The 19,020-nt window shown below is 36.2% G+C and overlaps 1 protein-coding gene and 1 pseudogene across 10 annotated transcripts in view; one reads left to right on the top strand and one right to left on the bottom strand.

The window, feature by feature from the left end:
- Positions 1-19,020, top strand: part of PCDH7 (protocadherin 7) — a 413,338-nt gene that overhangs the window by 73,015 nt on the left and 321,303 nt on the right. The gene's annotated exons all lie outside the window — the stretch shown is intronic.
- Positions 12,258-12,727, bottom strand: LOC116865461 (annotated as a pseudogene).

The following is a 19,020-nucleotide window of genomic DNA, read 5'->3' as shown; positions in this document are numbered from 1 at the left end:
TATCTTCAGGCAATCAGAAAATTGCAATTTAATTTTTGCTCTGAGAGTTACCTTGTAATGATCTGATCTGAGTGATCTTTCAGTTTGAATTGTATTTACTAAGAATTGGAATTTCTCTGTTTTGTCCTCTCTTGGATTTCCTATGAAAACAATTTAAATGAATTAAATACATTGAATGAATTGAATCCTATGAATACAATTTAAAGGGATATATAATTCATAAATTAAAATAACACCAATTATATCCTAGTCTTTGAGACTTTGAGCAACTTAATCTTTCCTGTATTTAAACAAAGGTAATAACAGTCTCATAGCATCATTAAGCAATGAGGATGAATTAATATACTATGTAATTTATATGTCATAGAATGAGTTAATATACACCATTTATTACAACGGCCTGGCATGATGTGAGCCAGCATAAATAATAGGACTATTAAAGAAGGCTCAGAACTGTGACACAGGTCACATAGGTTTTCACTAGTTGAGCGCTAGTTGAACGAAGCAGTTTTAGTGCAATTCAAGATGGTGCCTGACACATAGCGGATGTCTCTAAGCGTTATCTGCTACTAAAAACAGACAACTTACCTCTCTAACTTACCTTGCTTGTGTTGCCTCTCTCGCTGTGTCTCTCTCTGTCAAATAAAAAAATAAAATCTTAAAATCTTTAAATTAATTAATTAATTTAAAAAAAGCAAACAAACAGACAACTAGGGTTTCCAGAGTTCTTATACTAGCCACAAGTTAGGCTAGGGTCCAAACTGTGTATGTATCTGACTTTAAACCTGATTTCCTTAAGCCTTTACAGGAATGTAAACTTAATTTTAGAAGTAGTTGTCTGGTAGAGACTTCACAACCTTGATGAATAAGCTTTCTGTTTAATGTGACTTTGAAAATAAGTTTTTAAACTTATTTCGAAAATGCAGATCTGGTTATAACATATGAGAATATAATAAAAAAATGACAAATTATCAATGCATACTTGAGCTTTTTCTTTGATTTAGAAATTATTCATTAAGGAGCGCCTGGGTCGCTCAGTTGGTTAAGTGTCTGCCTTCTGTTCAGGTCACCGAGCCCCAAGTTGGACTCCCTGCTCAGCAGAGAGTCTGCTTATTCTTCTCCCTCCGCCCCCGCTTGTGTTCTCTCTCCCTCTCTCTCAAATAAATAAGTAAATAAATAAAATTTTCATTAAAACAAACATTGGGAAATATGCAACAGCTGTATTTATTCATTTTCCAGTAGACTTCAGCTGGGTGTTTAGGTAAGCTCATAATCCTACCTTCACTTCCACTGTCTTTGAGCATTTGGAATTCTATTCAAATCCAGGCTGTGAGGCTGGCTGGAGAAGCACCTTTTGCACAGTGACGTGCTCTTCTCCATTACCGCCATGCCGTTTGGATTGCCATTCAGTTTGTTTAACTGTGGGGTTTGGGAATGCTTTATTTCACTTTTCCCCAAATATTTTGCTGCAATTTTTTTCTCTTAACTTATCTTAAGAGATATGTTACCATTGAATCTTTAAATTGATTACTTTTCATGTAGGTTGGGTGTAAGGTTTACCACTGTCCTGCAATAGTTTCCATTACTTATTGTTTAGTTGAATTTGAAATTGATATGCCCTAATGACTGTGATTAGAAGTTATTCCACTCACTGTGCCATCTAGCAATATTGATCATAACAATATGTGGTAAAAAACAAAACAACAAAAAAACAAAAAAACAAAAAGGAGAGAGAGAGAGAGGGAGATAAAGAAAGAGCTTTCTCTCTCTCTTTTTGTGTTGCTGGTAACTGTTCAAAACTGTGAAATAAAATAGATCATGGTTAGGCATGGAAAGTAGAGTTGAATTGTTATTAGTGTTTGTGTAGAAATTACATAGAGTGGATTGAGATGTTACACTGAAAGCTGAACTATTACGTACATTGCTGCCCAAAGTCTTGCAAGAATAGGCCAACTTACTGCTTCTTAGGCCATGCTCGGGAACACTTAGTGCCTATTAATTTCTAAGAAATAAATTTTAGATTCCTTAATTTAGAATCATTCCTCTGACTCTAATCCTCCTCTCCCATTTTTGCTTTCCATTCTTCCTTTTCATGAACTCTTACGTTTCAGCTAAGCCTGGTAAGTTTTAAGTGACTTTACCTGCTCTACCCTTTCCTACCAAGTTTATTTTCACCTATACTACTACCTCCTCCAGCAATTCTCTGTCTTTCTAATTTTACATGAATGAATCCTACCTTCCCTCTTTTCCTGGTTGCCAAGTTGTTAGAGCTAATTTTAAGCCACTTTATCTGTGTGATTTTTAAAAAAGATTTTATTTATGTATTTGACAGAGAGAGAGAGAGAGAGATCACAAGTGGGCAAGAGGCAGGCAGAGAAAGAGGGGGAAGCAGGCTCCCCACTGAGCAGAGAGCCTGACACAGTGCTTGATCCCAGGACCCTGGGATCACGACCAGAGAGGAAGGCAGAGGCCCAACCCACTGAGCCACCCAGGCACCCCTATCTGTGTGATTGTTATGCTACCTGACTCTTCCTATCTCTAATGGTAGGATATTTTGTGCATGTAAGTGTAGATGCATATTATTTCTTTCGTACACTATAATCTCTTCATTTGGAAGGTCCTAGTCTGATTCATATTTATTATCTCCTTCCAGTTTTTAGTAAAGTGCCTTGCTTATAGAAGATAAACAGATGCTTGATTGAATTCACTTGATGCAATAAATGGGAATTTTATGTGATTCTAAGACATTCAATAAAGTGTATAATACTAGTCATTCAATACATACTTACTGAGTTCCTGCACTAGATTAGGTAGTGAGGTTATTGCATTCCTACAAAGTATCAAATACTGGGCAACCCAGATGAGGTGCTATGCACATACTCAGGGCACATATGTATATCACAAGCCACATGATCTCTGTTAAGTGTGCATTCCTCTGTGTTACTCAGGATCTGCTCGATTGCAGGAAATTTTGTTACTAAGATAGATATGTGTTTCCCAGATGTGAGAACTACATGGTGTCAAAAGGAAGGCACCTCTTCCGGTGGTCAACAAGTAGGTGGAAAGGCAGGATGGTATACAAGGAAGCTGGAAAATAGATCAAAATGTATAAGGCATTGGATGCATGTTAGGGAGACACAACTTGACGCTGGGAGAAATGGGACTCAGACAGCAGAGGTCTTTAAAGACAGGCGAGCGGAGACCCTTATTTGTTAGGGGAATAACTTTCAAAGCAGTGTGAAGGAAGCACCAGAGAGGGAAGAGACAAATAACCCTAAAGGGATTTGTGTTGTCCTTTAAGTGAAACCTATTTCTCGGAGACTCGGAATGCTGTGCCATTAGTTGCCACACTTTATGTGGACTACAAAGTTGTAGAGACAACGGCTGTCCTCAGTCATTTCTTGGCATCGGTACAGTGCTCTGCCCTAGAGATTTATTTCTTTCGTAGAGGAATTACTATAATTAATACCAAAATAAATATATTTTAATGCATGGTTTCTGAAATCAATACGCACGAAACCATTCTTGCAATATGATATTCAGTTCAACTTGAACTGTTTATGTGTGACAATATGGCAAGTCTTTATGATGTTTCCGGGATAGGTACAAAGCGTAATTTTAATATAAAATTCTTTTTCTCCAATACAGTCGAAAGAGACTTTCTTTGATGTTAAACAATGATCTCAAATAAAGTCATGCTTTGGGGGCTATCTTGAGGTTGAAGACTAAAGAAATCATCACTCACCAAATCCATTTTTACTACTATCATTGCCGGAACTCACTGCCCAAGCCCTAAGCTGATAATAATAATTTTATTTCAGAACTTATCCAGAAGTATTTTTATTTTTATATTTTTTTTAATTTTACAGCATATTATTAAAACATTTTCAATTATTTCTGTTTGCTTTTTGCTCTTTGCAGTTTTTAAAAATATATATTTATGCCACAAATAGGACAGATATGATTTTCCCAGTCCTTTAGTTTATGGGATTTGTTCTTTTCATTTGGAAAAAAAAAAAAAAAAACTTCATAGGATTTCATTTGTAGTAAGACAGTTCTGGCAGTTCCATGACAGTGAAATTTTAAGGATCATCAATATTGAAGGGTACAGGCTGTGGAGTTACTCTTTCTTTCTCTCTTTTTTTTCACCTTTAATTCCAATTAAAAGATATTCTATTAGACTAGATGCTTTCTGCCTGGATGTTTGCTGTCTGATCCTTGACTTGCAATCAAGGAAAGTCAGATTCCTTCTGTTAGAGCTGAAAGGGTGCATAACCTGCTAGGGGTTATCTAGTGTTTCAAGAATATAGAACTCCTGGTCTATGAATAATGATTAATTTGTGATACTTTTATTGTTAAATCTTTTAAGAAAAGTGTCTTGTAAAGTTATTCTGTGTTACTGGAGCCAATCTTAAGATTCCACATAAGGCAGAGGTTGCACATACCATATGTATGCAAAGTGTTTCACCCACGATTCCATATATAAATATCCACATTCATAATACACAATTTTCAAATACCTGCTTTATGCTTTATCATGAAATTTATGTAAAATGCTGTATAAATCATATTCAGTATAATTCATCATATAATTTTTTACAAGAGATTGTATTTCTGCTTGAAATTTTTATTGTTTTTGATAGGTTTCAGAAGGAATGCCATCATGCCTTTAATGTTGCTGTTATCTATGGTGTGACGACTTAAAAATTTCTAGGTAATATCACTATGAAAGGGTACAATCTCTGATATAACATATTGTCAGAATATCTTAGTAGTAGATATAATTTAGGATTTTCTCAATGCTTGCTTTGTGAATTCAGAATGTTACCTTTATTGATACCATTAGTAATATATATCAGGAATACTAATGTCTGCTTTTACTCATGTACTGACTAGCTGAAGCATTACCCAATGGAGTATAAAGGCATAAAAGTGTTACATTATTTTGATGGCACATATATTATCTGTCTATCTAGATATTTATCTATATAAAATATTTTGAAATATATATTTCCTTCACATACACCGTGCATATATTCAAATATATATATTTGAATATATATATATGTATGTCTTTCTATATATATTTCAGAATGTATTTTTCTATTCTGAAGATCAACCTAGGGAAATAATTACTTGATAATAATTATTGAATACAAGTTTTAGCCCAGAAACTGTGTTTGAGCTTGGGAATGTAAATATGGGAAAGATACTATCAGTGCTTTCAACAAACCGAGAGAGTCAGATGTGTTATAAGTGCTATAGGATGACAAAGTGAAGACATTTGGGAAATGTTTCATGACAAGAAACTTTTTATTCAAACCTTGTAATAGTTAGTAGTTCACTTACACTCAGCAGGGAAGAATGGCATTTCAACTGGAGAAGATATCATGAGCTAAGTAATGAAAACATCAAAATCCCTTGTATATCTGGTAAAAGTCACATAACCCAGTGTGGTTAGAGTATAGGAAACATTGGATGGGTGGCTCAAGATGAACTGGAAAGAACAAATTGGTTTCTCTCAAGAAGAGCCTTGAATTTTATGTCTAGCTGTTTGGGTTTATATTGTAAGTATTCAAAGGTCACTGAAAGTTTTCGAGCAGGGTTATAACACCGTAAGTGTTTTAGAATGATGGCTCTGTTGGTGGAAAGGAAGTCAGGTTATAGTTAAAGTACCAGTGAAAAGGAGACTAGTAAGGAAACTAGTACATTCTGACAAAGCCTCATCAAGTGATTCCAGTGCTTTCTGTGGAGAGAGATCAAGTTGTGAATAGACAGAAGGATGTTAAATATTTGGTACACGATTGGAAGTTGGAGAAGAAAGGAGAGAGAAAATAGGGACGGAAAAAAAATTAGTTTCAGATTTTTATTTTTAATATTTTCATTAAAAAGTGGAATTTGGGGGGAAAAAGTGGAATTTGAAATGTAGGAGAATAAGACTGGGAAGGGAAAGAATTAAAGAGTTCATGTATGATTAGTGACGGTGACTCCACAGAAGTATATGAGTTCCTGGTGGAATACAGGCAGAGTGAAAACAAAAGGAGGCAAAGGGCCAATCTTGATGAGCCATAGTGAGGATAACATAAAGGAGAACCAAAGTAAATGTGGAATCTGGAGAAGCTGTGTGATGAAAAGCAAAGATGGAAACGGTGTCATTAAGAGTGGATTAGACATACTAATAGTAACAATATCAAAAGTTATTATAATAGCAAAAGTTGACTTACCTGTTATTAGGCACTAGATTTAACACTAAAAAATATTACGCAGATTAGCTCATATAGTACTAATAACACAACTTGTTTTCAACCAATAAAAACCAAATTTATAACTTAATATTCTAAATCAAAGATAACTTTGGGGACAATGAGCTGGAGCTCACAAGGTACTGTGGAAGATAAAGGAACATGCTCAGGGGAAAAATAATAAAAAAGTCTATTCCAGCTCTGGAAGGTGGAGATAAATTCAGGGATTAGTAGGAATTGGTAAACTCTCTCTTTAGATACTACTTCTAGAATGACTTAAAGCCAATTATGTTAATGTATTTCACCACTATGCTTACTTTTCAGACTCCAAAGAGGGAATGCCAACATGTCTTTTGGAGGTGACTTATCAATCTTTTGGTTAAGGAGAGGCAACACACTTTGAATAACAGTCTTACCAGATGGAATCCAGAAGGTGAAAAGTAATTTGCTCAAAGGAAATTTGACTGTCCTTAAAAGTATTCCATGCATCCCTAGTTTAAATGTGAAGGAGCTAAATCTTAGAGCAGTTAAATATCTTGTCCAAATTTAATCAGTTAGTAAGTAAATAAGTTGATATTAAAGCTAAACTCCCAGCACTTGCAACAACAAAACTGAAGAGCGAGAAAAGACTCCTTTATGTGCATTTCTAATAGATTCTTCAGCATGGGGGCAGGGTAAGAGTACAGCAGGTTTCATGGAGAAAGTTGTAAGTAAGCAGAACCATTGAATGCGAGGTATTTTGCCAACAATCTTTCAGGAGAGAAAAGGAAGCAGCAGTTTGGTGGTGGAAGAAATGAAGAAAGATCTTTTTTTTTTTTTTTTTTTACAAGATAGGGAAATTTAGGTAGGTTTATAGGTTGAAAGAAAGAGGTTTATAGGTTGGACAAAAAAGAGAAAGCCCACTGATGAAATAGGACCCTGTCAGAGGCAGGAAGGAGTGGAATCAAAGGGTCAAATGGATAAAATAATGAGGATTCTTCTGAGTTGCAAAATGAAGTTCCAATGAGTGAAGATGCATGCAAATATGGAGAAGTGGAGAAGGGAAGGGGTTCATGCCTGATGGCCACAATCTTCTCAGCAGTAGAAGGTGAAATAGTGTGTTGAGGTTGAGGGGAGTGAAAGTGAGAGGGGAGCATCTGAGGAGGGTGTGGTGGGAACAGCTGCTCTGTGGAATGGGGAGACCAGCCAAGTAGGAGTGAGTAACAGGGCTGTTAAGTGCTGAGAGTTCAGCTGACATTGGAAATCATAAATCTGTAGCAGAGTCAATCAGCGTGGTTATTCAATTTTCTCAGTAACTCTTGGCAGTCCAGGAGGAGGAGGAGAGCAAACAGATGGTGGTATGATTTGGTAATGGGATTGGCAAGGCAGCTGTGAGAGGAGGTCAAAGAAGGGAAGAATCAATTGCATCCATGATAGTATGGTGTCAGGGGCAGTCAAGTCAAGAAGAATTGGACACTGTTAGAAAATGGAGAGGCAAAGCAGTGGAGGGCATCAATGTTTGAAGCTTTTGTGGGAGTGCACAAGTGGGACAGGGGATTAGAGGAAAGAATTTCACAATTATGCATATTACAGTAGAACACTCTGTTTAGAAACACTCCATTTTGTATCTATGGGTGTGAATTATCAAAGCTGAGCAGAAGTGATTATCACTAGAATATAGGGGAAAAAGAATTCCAACGCTAAATAGTTGAGTGACTCATCCAGATTATCTAGCATAGTGACAAGTGATAGAAGGAAAAAAAAGGAAAAAAGAAAACAACAACAACAACAAGCCAATAGCCAAATTAATCAAGTAAATTGATGAAATACTTATAGATGCAAGATTTAGAAAGAGTTAGACAGTTTGATTGTTGGGGCTTTGTAGGACTTATTGAACTAAGATAATAGAACAATGTCCCAGAATGAGAGGAGAAGTCCAAGGGAATGCCCCTCTTCCTTTTTCGCCCTGAGATAGTAAGATGATTAGTGTTTTCAACAGTGTTCTAGTATGTGGTGAAATCCATGTGACTAAAACATAAAAGTCATTGAAAGCAATTCCCATTCAAGGACACTTAATTTGCATTTACCCTAAGATATGTTCTAGTAGATAAATTTCTTCTTCCTTACTAGGTCATGCTAATTTTCACTTAAACATGTGGTTATAACCTATCTTAAACACAAAGAACCCAAATAACCACACACACATTACACACACATCTCTGATTTAGCTACCACCTCCAGTTACAGCCTTGTGTTTCTGGTTTCCTTCACGTATATTGTCATCCCCCACGTACTCACATAGGAAAGTTTTTAAAATCCATCGTATGGGTCTTCAGTCCCTTCCATTCCACTGATGCGGCTCTGTCAGGGTCATCGGAATTCATTATGCTGAATCCAGAGATTAATTCTGTCTCCCTGTCTACATCTTGGCATTTGGACAGTTGTTCACTCCCTCTCCCTTGACTGCTTCATATCACCGTATTCACTTGGTTTTCCTCTTCCATTGCGGACTCTGTCTTCTTAGTGTCCCATACTGTTTCCACTAGGTGTCTAAATCATGCAGTACTGCAGGATTGTGTTTACGTATGTCGCCATCTCAAACCTCCCCCTGGGATCCATACTCAGGACAGCTACCTACTCGGCTTTTCCACTGGTAGAGGCAGGAGCCCACAGTGGTTCTTTTTTTTTTTTTTTTTTTCCTTTAGGATTTTATTTATTTGACAGAGAAAGAGGGACAGTGAGAGAGGGAACACAGCAGGGGGAGTGGGAGAAGGAGAAGCAGGGTTCCTGCTGAGCAAGGAGCCTAACGCAGGGCTAGATCCCAGACCCTGGAATCATGCCCTGAGCCAAAGGCAGAAGCTTAACAACTGAACCACCAGGCGCCCCTGGAGTACACAGTGGTTATACGGTAGCTTCTGGCACCAAATTCTGCTTGGCTGGCTGGGGCACGTTTCTTTTGTTTTCTTATGTGTAAAATGAGAATAATAGTAATAACTACTTCCCAGGGTCCTTGGGAGGATTAAATAAGTAAATAATATAAATTAAAACAATACATATGTATTTAGAAATGTACTTGGCTCAGAATAAGTGCTCAACCAAGCTAGTATTAGTGCTATCACAAACACAACAGATCGAAGGCAGAAAGACTCCTTTTACCCCCAATACCTTAATTTGCTCTCTTCATAAACCGTTCTGAGTGAATAATACTGATAACCACTTACTTTGTTCAGGGTGAAAAAACAGAGATCATTCTTTGCTCTTTTCCCTCTACAATGTCACCCAATCCATCAGGAGGTTCTATTAGCTTTACCTCAGAAATCTATACCAAACCTCACCACTTTTCACCACATCATCTTCTAAATTGTAGCTGAAGCCACCAACATCTGCTGTGTCTCCAATTCTCCTCAATTGCTCACAATACAGTCTCCTATGGAGTGACCCTTCTAAAGTGTCAATGCAAATATATCTTTCCACTATTTAAAATTCTCCAGTGGATTTTCATTGCAAGGAGAATAAAATCCAATCTCCCAAAGTGTTCTGCAAGCATACCCTGGTTGGGAACCAGCATGCCTTAGAGACCTCAGCTCTTCCACTGTCAGCAAAACCATTTGGACCTTTTTTTTCTGCCACTCAAACAGGCCGAAAGATTTCCCCTGTCAAAGCCTTTGAATGTGAAATTAGGCTTTCAAAATGTAATCTGAAAGCACAAATACTATATATCTGGATTCTGGTTGCTTCTTTAAAAATCTGATGAAGCAAAGCGTTCTGCCTCAATATTACATTCCTAGACCTAACCCAGCGCATATTGTCACAGTCTTCGTTGATTTGTCAAAAAAAAAGAAATTTGGTGATTTTTGCTACGTTTTCAAAATTCCAATGGAGAGAAGCTTTCTGATCTTGAATATTTTGTAAATTCCAAAGCGAGACGCCTGATTAGAGTCTAATTTTTAGGAGACCTGCAAGCAAGAGAGATCTCAACAACTCAGGTCCTTTTTTTCCAAAGGGACAAAAACATGTGCAGTGGCAGTGGATTCTCTGGGAAGCCCGCAGTGACATGGGTGGTTGCTTTTCTCAGCTGGTGTGGGAGGGAGAGGTGGGCAGGCATGGAGGCGCGTCTCCATGTTGGTGTCCGCAGACGATGAGTGAGCTCCAAACATGTACAAAGGCTGTGGGATGGATAGAAGAGATGCCAGTACTGACAAAATAAACAAACATATTGAGAAGGGGTTAAATGCAGTTATCAATCACTGATTGGTGAGATAGTACACTTGATAATTGATAGATTCCAAATATCACGAAAAGTCACTCTAAATTGCATTGCCTGGTATAAACTATTCAGTAGTTTTGTTGTTATTTTTGTTATTTTTATTTTTTTACAGACTTGTTAAGATGTTTGAGTAATAACTGTTTCCTGCTTCTTTATTGACAAGTAAAGCAGAAAACTTTTTCAGGGCATCCTGTTGGGGTCTCCCTCTCTTTCTTCTTATTTTTTTTCCCCTTCAGAATAACTTAGGCACAATTCCCACAAAAGAACACCAGTTGGCCGATTTCCATCTGGCATCCTTCCCCTCTTATTTTCACTGAAAAGTGTGAAGTCTAGTTTCTAATGCTATTTCTGACTAAATTCAAGCTTTCAGTTCAACACCCATCCTCCCCCTGTTTTTCATATAAGCATTTACCTCTTCTTATGGGAAAAATAAACATAACTCCGGACTCTAACCGGGCAAAATCAGATAAAAACAAATTGTAGAAATATGGGCTTACTAATTTCTAGTAATCTTTTGTAGGCTTTGGAGTACAAATGTGTCATGTGAAAAGTTCCGTCTGTGCAGAAGAAATTGAGTGTTTTACACACAGATAATTAGAAAATTGTCAAGACATATGTTGCTTTTTACAAACGTTTTTGTATTTATTGTTTTGCAGATGATACCCAAAAATTATCATAGTGCTGAATTACAAAAAACCTCTCAACTTAGAGGTCTTCATCAATGACTAATTGCTACTATTTGTAACCACTTTAAAAGCAAATAAAGCACCCATCTGGTAATTCTATTAATGGTTTCTATATTAAATGGCTATTGGTCCCCAAAATGAAAATATGCAATTATGAAATATTCATATTCCACTCATTATTGAAAAGCTCACAAATGTGTCTGGGAAAATAGAGTTTATAATTTCTTTTCTCATTCCCTATTAAGCCTCTAACCTCTTAAAAAATCAAATTGGATTAATGATGTAGCTACATATACTCAACAAAAGGGAAAATTAAAGGAATTATCTAAACAAATTAAGGCACAAAAGGAATGTTCAAAATTAATAATTTGGGTACCCGTATTAGCTCCCCTCCTACCCCAATTCTCTGTGTTTCCTGCTATAGAACTCATAGGCCTTGAACACCCAGGTCTCTGCACTGAAAAGTGGGAAAGGGAAATGCTAGTTCTGATTCTACTAGTTTGAAACTCTGACCTGGAGCAAAACTTTGCCCTTCTCTGAGACATCATTTTTGCGGTGGTCAAGTGGGAAGAATCTCTCTGCTAGTCTTCATTTTTTTAAACTTTTTAAAATTTTGTAAACTAAACAGTTGACCGTTTTATCTTCACATTTCACAATACAAATGAAAATTGTTCTTTCTTTTTCTTTTCTTTTCTTTTTTCCTTTTTTTTTTTTTTTTCTTTTTGGTCCTACTAACTCATCTACAAAAACTATTCTCTCTTTGATAGGAAAGAGGGAGCAAGTCTTCCTTGTCCTGTTGTTAGAAAACACCCAAGATCAGAGCACCATGATCTCCCGGGAAAGTAGAACAAGTAATATAAAATCAGTATAGGGACTCTTGGGTGGCTTAGTTGGTTAAGTGTGTGCCTTCAGCTCAGGTCATGATCCCGGGGTCCTGGGATTGAGTCCCCAGTAGGGCTCCTTGCTGAGCAAGGAGTCTGTTTTTCCCTGTCCGTCTGCCCCTCCCCCTGCTTTTGTGTGTGCTCTGTCTCTCCCAAATAAATAAAATCTTTTAAAATAATGGATATAAAGAGATTCCCGTCTCTATCTGTCTAGTTGAGTCACTCCTGGCCAGGTGGGTATCATCATGGGACAGGTGGGAGGTCTCATCACTGGGGGCCTTGGAGTCATTGACATGTGGCCTCCCATAGGCGGCCACATTCCAGGAGCTGTTCCCACTGGCATCATCCCAGGATGATGCCATCATTGACATCATGGAAAGATCCCCTGTATGGGACGCTGGCATCATACCAGCGTGAGGAGACTGGGAGACTGAGCGCCAGGTAGGATCATTGTCCCTGCTGGAGGAGGAGCGATGATGGAGTAAGAGATATCTTTTCTTGTCGAAATGCAGTGATTTTGTTGATCAGGCTCTATGCCTGCTCTTCCATCTGTTCCTGATATTAGGCTTTTGCGTTCTCTTTGTGTTTCCTACCACTTCGGTGTGTCTTCATCAAAGAATGAGACTCACGGGTGAGGTATGTGATGCAGTAGTCACCGTACAATCGAGGCATCTTGCTCTGCTGGCCGCTGGTTACTCCGTTCCGCGCTGCCTGGAAATGACCTCTCCGCTAGTCTTGCTAGTCTTTAGTGCTGAAATGACGAATTAAAGCGATGAAAAAATGTGAACGTGTTTTGTAAAAGTCAGTCCCTTACAGAAGGCAGAGATGGTTATCACATGCAGGCTTCTGAAATAGGACAATCTTTATCGTCCACCTAGCCTGAAGTATCTTCTCACTGAGGAGGAAGAAGGTGTAGAATTGCTCTAAGTCTGCTTTATTCTGAGCTCAGGTCGCTTGGAGGTTTGTGAATATTCACTAACTTCCCACCTCCTGTGGCTGGGGGGCTTTTGTATGGACCCATAGGGAGAAAACAATTCTCCTGCTTGCCTTCCTGCCTTTGATCTCCCAGTGACACTGACCACAGAGGCAGAGTGGGTGGATCTGGTTTACATTATATATAAAACGAACCATGTCCCTGCTCTAATGCTCTAGCACCTTTCTGATTTTGTGATGCCATCTCATGTCTCTTTGCCTTTGTACATGCCTGGAATGCAAATTCTCTTTTTCATTGTTCTTCAGTATGTAGCTCAAGTCTGTATGGTAAGATTGTAAGTCACTTTTTTTTTTTTCTTCTTTATCCTTTGCTTTTTTAGTTCTCTTTCATGACTTTTATAGTTAGAAATGTCATTTGATGATTTTATTAACAAAAACCCGAAGTTCCTCACTTGCAGCCTGAATCAGAGTTAGGAGCCCCTCATTTGTTTCTCTGGTATAAATGTTCTCCCCTCCTGATCATCCTCTAAATGTAATGCAAGGGACTGCCTGTCTCACTAATCTGAGATTTGCTGTAATATATCCTTCTCCATACCTGCTATGATATCTGTAACAGACATTTATTACATGTCAGTGAAATGAGTGAGTGTACAAATAGTTTATTTTATTTTTAATGATTTTTAAAATGTTTTTGAGAGAGAGCAAGTGAGCGCATGAGTGGAGGGAAAGGCAGAGGGAGAAGGAGAGAATCTCAAGCAGACTGCCCACTGATTGCAGAGCCCGTTGCAGGGATCGATTTCACATCCCTGAGGCCATGACCTGAGCCAAAACCAAGAGTCAGACATGGAACTGACTGAGCTACCCAGGACCCCCTGTAGTTTATTTTATTTTATTTTTTAAAAGATTTTATTTATTTAATTGACAGACAGAGATCACAAGTAGGCAGAGATGCAGACAGAGAGAGAAAGAGGGGGGGAAGCAGGCTCCCTGCTGAGCAGAGAGCCCAATGAGGGGCTTGATCCCAGGACCTTGAGATCATGACCTGAGGCTTTAACCCACCGAGCCACCCAGGCGCCCCTGTAGTTTATTTTACAGTAGTAAGTACATATAGAATAATATTAAATACCTAATAATTAATAGATCTGCAGTTATCCCACATACAAGTTCCTAATTTCTTTTTGTGCTTTTATAAATTCATTGGAAATAAGTGATAAAAATAAATTTTATCATTATAACATACATAAAAATTTATAATAAATAATTGATGCAAGCTCTTTTAAATTATAATTTGTAAGACAACTTTTTACTCTGTCAGTTCTTTTTTGTATTTTCATCTTGTGACCTATGACTAAACCTTAGCAGTCAAGATAAAGACACTATAGCGTTATAAGGGCATGACTCATAAAATCCAATGGCGACTCTTTGAAATGGATTACCACTAGGGATAATTTCTATTTGTCCCTTTCAAGTCAAATCTGACGTTGGGACAACTGAATACATTTGAAGGACAATCAGAAGCTTCACACATTCCTCTTAATGGAAAGGATGCTGTACTCTCTACTTGAAAGAATATTTCTTTCAGAGTGGTAATCAGTGGTGTCTGGTATGAGTTTGTAAAGATAAGCACAATTTCATTCAGTCTGAATCAATAGATACTTACCATATACCAAATAATTCATGAGTCTGTAGATACACAGAAGCGCATAAGACCTTGGCCCTTCTTTGAGGAACTTACAAGGGAGGTAAAAAATATAATCAATTTCCTATTAAGAAAGGGTGAAATATTGACCAGCAATATTCAACAAACATTTCTTAGGGGCTGCTCTTTGCTTGGCACAGTGATGAGTACTAATAAAATGCTTTAAGGATAACATAGCGTAGAATCTTTAACTCTGGCATGGGGGAGGGCACTGAGGTAGATTTGTCTTTCCTTGGGCATGGCAGGTAAGTATTTTGGACCCACAATACTCTTAGGAACCCAAGACAATGTTTTCATTTCTTTTAAAATCAGAAGAAAAACAAGGGCCTTTTAGGTCAAATAAAATGTTTTAATATGCAATATTAACATATTCATCTTTATGTCAACAGAGTTATAATATATACTTTGTGAGATTTTCTAACGATGAAATTTTTCCTCAAAGACCAAAGAGCCCAGGGTCCATGAAATTCATGCTGGCTCTTTCTGGAGGCAATTAGAAATCAGAGGAAATCAGGAAAAGATTTAGAGAACTAGCAGTGGGCCTTGAAATAATAGTACCATTTCACTAGGTAGAGGACAAGATTAGACAAAGCCGAGGCCCAGGCTTGCAAAAGAGTAGAGTGAAATAATTCATAGGTCCACAAATCATGTCCCCTAATTAAAGTTTTCAGTTCAATGGACAGAGGCAAGTATATGCAAAGGACAAGTTATGTAAGAGATAATATGTGCCTCTTCCAATAATGGGGAATAAGATACCTGCTTCTGGATCTTTAAGATTCCTGAGAATTAAAGATTTTAAGAATTTAAGATTCATGAGAATTAAAGCTTTAGAACTAGATTCTCTATTTTCTGGTCCATGACATCTGTTTGGGTGTAGGGTGGGTGGTAGTATGACTTGGAGACTGTCTTCAAGCCCTAAAATCTTTACTTATCAGTACCTATGAATTTATCATTCTTTGTTTTATCATTCTTCATATACATTTTGGGAATGTTATCAACACCAAAACATCTCAAAATTACATTTAAAATAATGAAATCACCTTTCCCTTAGAAATTCACACAGGATTACTTGAACACTCTAGTCAAAATATGAATTCTTACGTAAATAGGGTATAAGTGTTTACTGATAAGTCAATACAATTTCTAGGGAAAGTTCAAAATCCAAATTTGACAAGTGAATCATTTCATGATTCATACTGATGAATTCTGTTAAACTATTTTCACAATTTTAGAGCATAATGTAAAATTTCAGTCTAACATAAACTGTTGTTTTTTTTTTCCATTCTAGCTTTAATCAATTCCTTGAAGGGTATGTTCTCCCCTCATTTTCTAAACCTTATTCTTAGTATTCTCTTTTTTTCCCCCTCTCATGTAAGGAAGGGAAAACATTATTCATGTAATTTACTTTGAGAGAATAACATTAAGGCTACTTCCATTTTTCTTATTATTATAAAAGTGAATAGTAGGTGAGCTGATGAATTTCATTTTTCGACTAAGTAAACATGCACATATTAAATTCTCTAACTGTCATAAATATAATCAGGCCTTTAATTAGAAAATAAAGGAAACATAATTCTAAGCATTATGAAGATATATTGGATTTCTGGTGGTTAGCACATCTCAGATGAGGTAACTCAATCAGAATCCCGTACTCTAGCTCTACTCGGAATAGAACTTTGACATATCTATCATACTGAGTGTGTAGGAGAGCCAAAGGGCTGTGCCATTTTTATGGTGGGTGATAGCATCATCTTCAAACCTAGAGGATACAATACCCTCCGATGAAAAAGTAGTTGGACTGTTGGTTATTGAAACCAATGTTTTTAAGCATGGAGAAAAATCTAGTGTTTAAAACATTTTTTTCATTTGTTGCATGTTTATTTGCAACTCTGACATTTTTACAAGGGAAGCAGACCAAGGCATTACTAAAATTGAACTATTCATTTTGGGATGTTACTCATTGAGTAAGTTTGCAAGAATGCCTTCAGCTTCTGGTTCCCTCTAAGTAAATGTCATTTGTTCATTTTAGAAAGTATGGACATAGCAAAACAGTATGCTAAAGATAAGGAGTGTAGGGCTGAATAAGGCACAGTGCCTGTCTTCAAGAATTTTATAGCCCTAATAGGGGAAACAGAAACACAATGGAAACAGTATGATATCACTAATACTGCATCCTATAGTGTAGAGAAAAGACTCTCAGCTCAGGTTTACAGAGCAGTGGAGTAAATTTCACCTTGCTTACATTTTTTTAAAGCACTGGGTAAATTTTTCAAAATCATATACCTAGAATTATCTATGTCTGAACTTACCATGAAAATTTAATCTCTGCTATGTTATTATTTCTCATATTTGGGTAAGCAAATATACTTTAATGTCACAGTTTTTAATTACCTATTTTTAGACATAGGTAAATTTACTTATAGTACATATAGCTAATGTTTACATGTGCATGTAAATATCTATATTTACATCTATATTGACTAGATATTTTACATATTATAGATTTATTTATATATATATATTACCCATTTATTTTTACCTATATATTCTTACAACTATAGGTTATGTGGGTGTATTCATATACTAAGTGTGTAATGCATTCATGTATATATGTAAAAGGAGTAGGCCAATGCCATTTTAAATAACTTTGAATATTTTGTCATTATGGTCTTCCAAATTTTTCTGTAAAATTTAATTTCATACAAAATCCACAGTAAAAATTTCAGTAGTCACATGAATTTCTATCATACACTCACTTAGTTATGATTTTCCTTAGTTGATTTCATTATTCTGTGAATTGTTTTAAAACAGTGTGAAATACAGCAGTGACTCGGTTTTATTTATTCTTTCTTCTCTGAACATCATTGTCAGTGGTAGTTTTACCTTGTCCTAACCTATAAAATTATTTCCTTTACCTACTTAATTTTCTTTTTTTATGAGGAAGCCCTTTTATGTTTAGAAATCTCTGTTGACTCTTGTTTCATATTCATTGGACTGTGCTTAATAGCTAGTATGAAGACATATGGAAACAAATCACGTGTGTCCTATCTCCTTGTGAAAGATAGCTAAGGCTTAAAATACGATATAAGCTTTATGTGAATTTATTAACTAAATATATTCTTTAGGCTTTGGAATAAGTTACTAGCTCTTCATATTTAATTCCCAACATAAGGGTAAAAGAGTAGATTAGAGTCTATTTTTTCCATAATTTTTATTAAAACAAATGTGTTAATTAAGACTCATGAATTTAGCATCTGCTTTCCTATATTATGTTTGGCGTGATGAGAATGTAAAAAATAGTGTAAGACTATCTCTGTACTAGGTGGGCTTAGAGAGTACAGCTTTGAGACAGATTAACAAGCATGAAATAAATAGCACTATAGTAATAAAGAAAATAAACTTAACTTGTAAGTTATAGGAAGACTATAAATATATACATGAATTTTTATTTGTTAGAGCACATTATATATATTTATATGCTATACATGCATTTTTATTTGTTAGTACAGATTATATATATTTATATGCCTGTGCATGTATATATAAGATATAATGAAAAAGTCAGGGAAATATACGCAGTATCTCACTACAGATAGAACTTGAGAGAAAAGGTATGAAAATGGGTTCATTTAATGTATTACTAAGCAGACCTCTAAATTACATAGACTATCCTGATTAATTATTAATTATTAACTTGTAATATTTTATAAATGAATTAGTTGTCTTGTTTATCCTCTAAATATATTGTTTGTCTTCCTTCATAGTAAACTCAGAAAAATATATCCAGTTGAGTTTTGCCAAATGGGCTTCAAATGTATTTTAAAATATATTGTACACATTTAAAGAAATTCAAATGATGTCAGGTTCTCTCTTGAGTTTTTGTATAATGCTGCTAGTAGCATATTTTGCTTTAAGATATATTTTCAGTTCTAAAATCCCTGAAGTACTCCTCTCCTGCAGTGACTGACTTTGTAGAGAATGGTTAAAGAGGAATTTAAATTTAAAAGGTGCAATTTGAAACACATTTTCTTGTGTCAAGTTTTGACACTGACCTTTTAAAACATGTAAGCAGGGACTTTCCTCTTTAATTATGTTGCTTCTTTTAAATTAAATCTACATTGCAGTTCTTTACAAAATAAAGTAAAATTTTAGAATGAGATATATTTTACCTCTCTTAGAGTTGGGGAGTGGGAAGTGCCTATTTCTACTGGGAATTCAGAATTATTTTTGAAACATTTTTTCATCTCTTCATTTTGCTAGTGGAAGACAAAATACTTTGGACAAGAACATTTGTTCTCCAAACCATGAAATTTACAGAAATGTATACCTGCCT

The sequence above is a fragment of the Lontra canadensis genome, unplaced genomic scaffold (genome assembly GCF_010015895.1).
Source record: "Lontra canadensis isolate GAN:19392208 unplaced genomic scaffold, GSC_riverotter_1.0 scaffold1, whole genome shotgun sequence".
In the NCBI taxonomy this organism is placed as follows: domain Eukaryota; kingdom Metazoa; phylum Chordata; class Mammalia; order Carnivora; family Mustelidae; genus Lontra; species Lontra canadensis.
The sequence above is the reverse complement of the archived record's forward strand: the minus strand, read 5'-3'. Positions and strand labels throughout refer to the sequence as shown.